This window comes from Morone saxatilis, unplaced genomic scaffold (genome assembly GCF_004916995.1).
Source record: "Morone saxatilis isolate NCDOM2014 unplaced genomic scaffold, NCSU_SB_2.0 Contig4, whole genome shotgun sequence".
NCBI lineage: Eukaryota > Metazoa > Chordata > Actinopteri > Moronidae > Morone > Morone saxatilis.
In genome coordinates this window covers 17,708,509-17,714,085 of record NW_023339984.1, presented here as the reverse complement: position 1 = coordinate 17,714,085, position 5,577 = coordinate 17,708,509, and the positions used below count along the sequence as shown (strand labels likewise).

Sequence of the window (5,577 nt, the reverse complement as noted above, 5' to 3'; positions counted from 1 at the left end):
GATGATACTTAGATAATAATAATAATAATAATAATAATAATAATAATAATAAATCATGAAATAAGTACAACAACAATAAGTTAAAAAGCATGACAGTAGCTCAAGGTTTTAGCATAGTTTTAGCTTCAGGGTGAATAGCTGCACTGTTAATTTCATGGTGGTGCAGCCTGGTGTTTATTTGGGGCACAATTTGGCATGATTTGATTTAATCAAATGTCTTGCTTCTGTGTGTGTGTGCAATTTCAATAAATATATAAAATTAAAAAGAAGATGTGAGAATGCAAAGCCATCGTGGCTGAACTGGCACAGAACAGAACTGTATTACAGAGACTTTCATACCTATACAAACAAAAAATATTTTTTACCTTCTTTTCTACGACAGTGAATTAATCCCACCACCAACAGCAATAGGGCCAAACACAAAACAGTGAAACCGACTGATAAAATGATGAAGAGATGAGGGGAGCCGTTGCTTGAAGATGTCTCTGGACTCTCTTGAGTCTCTTCAGGTGCTAGAGTAATATGTGCTGTAACATCATTACACAAGATGGTGTGGACATTTAGAAAACATTACGTTGCATTTGTTTGTAAAGGTCTACGTCAGTCTGTGAACTATACCATGGCTTATGGGGGAGCTAACTTTCGATTTTAATGTTTGGGGCACTTGCATTTGCTTCACAGAACTGACTGTGACTATGCTGACTACAAAACAGAGAAATGGATAATTGATAATTGAATAATCCCATTGAGAATTTAAAAAGTATATCTTCTTCTAGTGGTGATTTGGCACTCAGTGTTATTTAATAGTTTTGTTTTTTCTGAATTGATGTGTGATAAATAATGGTCTAATATTATGCATGATTCATGATGATGAAAATACAGAAAAACAGAAATGTATGGCAAAAATAAGTTATTGTCAATATTGTAGAGACCCCCCAATATTTTACAAATCGTGTTTTCAGGGAAGCTCATTTCTCATTAAGAGGAGCCAAGTTTCCCTCTGTCTCCCCTGTAGTCCGCACCCTGCCTGTAAGTGCCTACTTCAGACCAACAGATCAACAATGGACAGAATATGTCTTTAATGGGCAGGTTGCTATGAAATTTAGTGACCACATTAGTTCTTCCTATAAGGGGTGAATACTTAATATTTTATCCTGAGTACCGCTATCATGGCTAAATAAAAATCATGTTTTCTTTTGTGTCTTTTGATTGTCTTATAATTTTTCTCACCCTGAATGTCATACTCAGTTGCAAAAACAAAAGTTAGTATTACACAAGTTAATATATTTCACAACAGGCTGATATTTCACATTTTAAAAAATCCTAAAGACAAGCCTGGGCTTTTAACAAATTAATTATTTTATTTTATTTTCTCTCACCTCTGACAGCCAGCCAGCTCTCCGTTGAGTCCCCGGCTCCAGAGATGCTGCACTTGTAGAGGCCTTCGTTAGATTTAGAAACACCATCAATGGTGTAATTTCCTTTATATCCAGTTGCACTGAGGAGGCCATCTTTATAGAAATCGGCAGGGAGGTGGGAGGCAGTCCTCTTGTTTCTGCAGTAGAGAATCACAGTTTCTCCCTCCATCACAGGAACAGCCGGACTCTCCAGGATCACATCACCAGCTGAACAACAAGAAGAAATGTCAATAGTTTTCATATAAACCTTTGCTGTTATGAATGCTCCCTGTGGCTAGTTTAGTTTAGTCAGTAATTGATAAATACCAGTGACGGTGATGTTGATGCTGTTGCTTCTTTCCCTCTCTCCATCCTCACACCAGTACTCTCCACTGTCTGATGTGAAGGCAAGGTTAATGGTTAATGGCTCCTGTTGATCTTTTTCCCCATCGGGTGTTAGTTCTTGTGGAATGTTTCTTCAAGCTTCTCATTGACTCTCCATTCAGATGAGGAATCCAACTTTTTACAATTTACAGAGATGGAGTCATATTCAAAGAACTGCAGCCTGTTTGGATTAATGTGAGGAAAAGCTGCATCTGTGACAGAGACAGAGACAGAGGGAGATCCAAAACCATTTTAAGATGGACACATACAAAATCATTTATACTGTACTGTTCAGAAGCAAAACTAATAAATACACACAAAGGATTTGTTTGTATGCACTGAATTAAATAACTGCTACTTACCATCTTTCTGAGCATAGCAACAGTTCTGAACTTGTACAGCAAGCAACAGTAACCCTAGAGAGACAGATATTAGACCTTAATAGGAGATACAGATGATCGTATATGATTTTATGTAACTTAAAAAGTAAACAACAATAAAACTTACAATTCAAATTAATAAAGCATTGCATCCACTTACACATTTCGCTGTTGTGTGATGATTGAGTTCTGTACCACAGTTAGTTCATAAAAGACCCCCAAGAAAGAAAAAATGTTTTTTTTTTTTGAAGGAAGCGGTAATACTTGCTTTAATTGAGCTATGATTTCTTTCAAACAATCACCATATCATTTCTGATTGATTCATTTGACATGTTAATGCAAAGACAGAGTCAGTACTCACACAGTCTGGTGCAGAGAGCTCTAGCCCCCATGTCGTCTTGCTGCTGACTGTCTGAACATCAGACTAAAATACAACTGAAGTATGAGACTAAGACCCTCCCCTTCCTGTTGAGTTTCTAAAGAGGAAGCCACAACAGATTGAACTATTGTATGCAGACCAAATTAAACTAGTCTGCTGTGTTTTGGCAAAGAAAGCAACTCTAATGAACAAAATCACTTAACTAGTACATAAAAATAAATAAAGAAGATACCATTTATCTCTAAAAAGTAAACAGAAGTATCATAGGCCTGCAGAGACAGTGAACTTGCATTCGTAACAGTCTCTGAACACAAGTTCCGCTGAAGATCAAACAAAATACAACTCTGTAAGACTGTTGCTACTTTGACCAGCTGCCTATATTGGCCATTGTTATAACAGTTATGTAGGTTGAAGACTAACATGTTATCCTCTTTCCAGTAGACAAAAAGTGCCCTCTTGGGTGTTAATACTAACCTTGACTGAGCTGTCTCCTTAAATGCATGACAACTTTCTCCACTCTGGTTTCCATTATATTTTTTCTTTCAAACAGCCTGGGTCAACCACTGGTCTTGCCAGTGACACCCCACACAAAGGCCCTCTGAGCATGTGGAAGTTGTACTATTCTGCCCTCTGCAGTAAATCGCCTGTCACGCATGTCAAACATTTCTGTCAGCTGAGTTGCCAAGATGATACAGGAATATTGGGAAAATATTGCCTTACAGGGTTTTTTTTATCAATTTATTTTTTATTTGTTAACAGACATTTATAAGTTTACTTACTTTCTTCACACGTCAGCAGAACAGAAGTCAATGTGGACTGAACTGTGAATCACTTTCCATTTCACCTTTCACCTGATGTCCTTTCTTGTAATCCACCTGGTAAATAAGCTTTATATATGTTGGATTTATGTCCGGCAATCCAATAGGGATATCCGATGGGTAGTGGCCCTTTTTTAAATTTCTAATTTTTTAAGTTTTTATTTTTTTTGCAGCAAATTACAGTCTAATTTACAGTTAAATGTGTTATGGTAGGTTTTAACTGTAAATTTAACTGTTTTATACACATTGACCTCTGTTGTGCTGATTGTGTGAAGTGTTTTTTATGCAAGAGTATATTACTAATGTAAAAACTATTTAAAAAAATAAGTTTAAAAAACAAGTACAAGGTAACTATTTCAACTGTAGCTTGCAGGATGAATAATAGCATACTGTTACATTTTATGCCAACTAAAAAAGGTAGAGTTGTCAAAAGATAAGAAATCAGGTTTTAATCATTAGTGAACCAAGGAAACAACCATAAATACAAAATCAAGTTTTCTTCTGCATTTTTAATCTTATACTTTGATAAATGCACAATTTATTTAAAAGTCTATTTTAAATCAAAGTTGTGGGAGGAATTTGACTTACTGTGGTTAATAGATTGGGTTGAAGAGGGATGTTATAGTGTCACATGATAGGTTAAAGCATTAAAGCAAAACATTATACATACTACATACCAATTAACAATTGCAAACAGAATTCATTCCAGATGCATGATTTCAGTCAAAACCAAGCAGGCAGATCTGAACTGGCAAACTTCTTTGAAAAGGGTGGGGCATAGAGGCAGAAGTCTAAGGGTCAGGCAGGGGATCATAAAGGCTAGGGCAGGCGGGCAGAACAAAAGGGTGCAAAGCTAAGCATAAGCACAAAAAACAACCTGGCAGAGAATGAGTGGAAATGGGCCAGTAAATATATTGCAGGGCTGATGAGGGGAAAGTGGGAACACTTGAGTAGGTGGGCGGAGAAGATCAGTTGATGGAAATGGCGTGAAAGAAAGAACGAGTGACTTCTCGTGATCTGGAGCTGTGATAACTTTGACTGTACAGAGCTGAAGCTTTGGCACGCACAACAGGTATAGAGTAAATTACTGCTGTTCAACATTTTCATAGTTCCTTGGATACTTTTTGTACAAGGAATTTATGATCACTTTTTCAATAGAAGCTCGCCTGTTGATCCTCTGTCATTCACTGCTTAGTCTTTATACTTAATGTTAGATAAGACATATGCAAGTCATATAGTAATAATGTACAAAGTCAGGTTTTCTGTGCACCAAATTATTGATAACCATACACTAAATTAAGCTAAGTTGATAAATTACTTTATTCTAAGTGACATCCTGATGAATGACTTAGCTGTAATACTATCAAAGAGGCAAAACATTGTTAAAGTGAAATAATGTTTTTGTACCACCATGACATTTGTGATGTGCTTATGCGCATCATTCACTTTCAATATGAAACAAAAAAAAAAAACGACACTGTGTTCACACATGCAAATGTGGTTGATTGCAATTTTGAACAAATTTACTCTAAAGCATACTTGCATTTTTACCATTATTCTCCAGAACAAGAAACTAGTAATAGATGGCTATTTACTATAATTATTTACTGCTCACAGGTCTCCTCTGCAAAATTTGCTGCGTTGTGTTTTATCATTTCAGATAATAAGAGGTAATAATCAGTAAATTAAAAAAAGTTATCTTATTCCTCCTTCCTTTTAGTCTTATATTTTTATGTTTATTTTGGTCCAAATGTTAAATGTTCTGATAAAACTAACAATTAAAAATCTTTATTATAATTAAAATGTTTGCATTGACATAATGGAGGGAAACACTAATAGATATAGATACAGTATTCATCATATTGTGACATACAAATAATCTTGACTTGACCTGCTGTTCTGTGTTTCATATCAGATAATCATCATGTCCCTGTCAAAATCTATGACTGCCATTGTCAGTGTTACTGTAGTAACTGTCTTGTGGATGTGGAAATCTCTAGAAATCAGTAAGTAACGAAAAACCTCCTGTCTCGATCATCAATTCATTTTTAATTTTGAGCGTATAGGAGCCCTTGGTACTTTTTTAATGAAATCTTCTTTCTCTCATGTTTAATGTTTCAACATTCTTCTTGAGAAGAAAAGAAAAGAAGAGCCTTGGATGAAAAATTCGCAGATCTGAAGGAAATATTACATGACACAGAGAAAAGCATTGAAGATGT

At 35.6% G+C, this 5,577-nt stretch overlaps 1 pseudogene; it reads right to left on the bottom strand.

The window, feature by feature from the left end:
* LOC118337940 overlaps nt 1-2,560 on the bottom strand; it is a 2,908-nt pseudogene extending 348 nt beyond the window's left edge.
* Between the last annotated feature and the right edge of the window lie 3,017 nt (nt 2,561-5,577).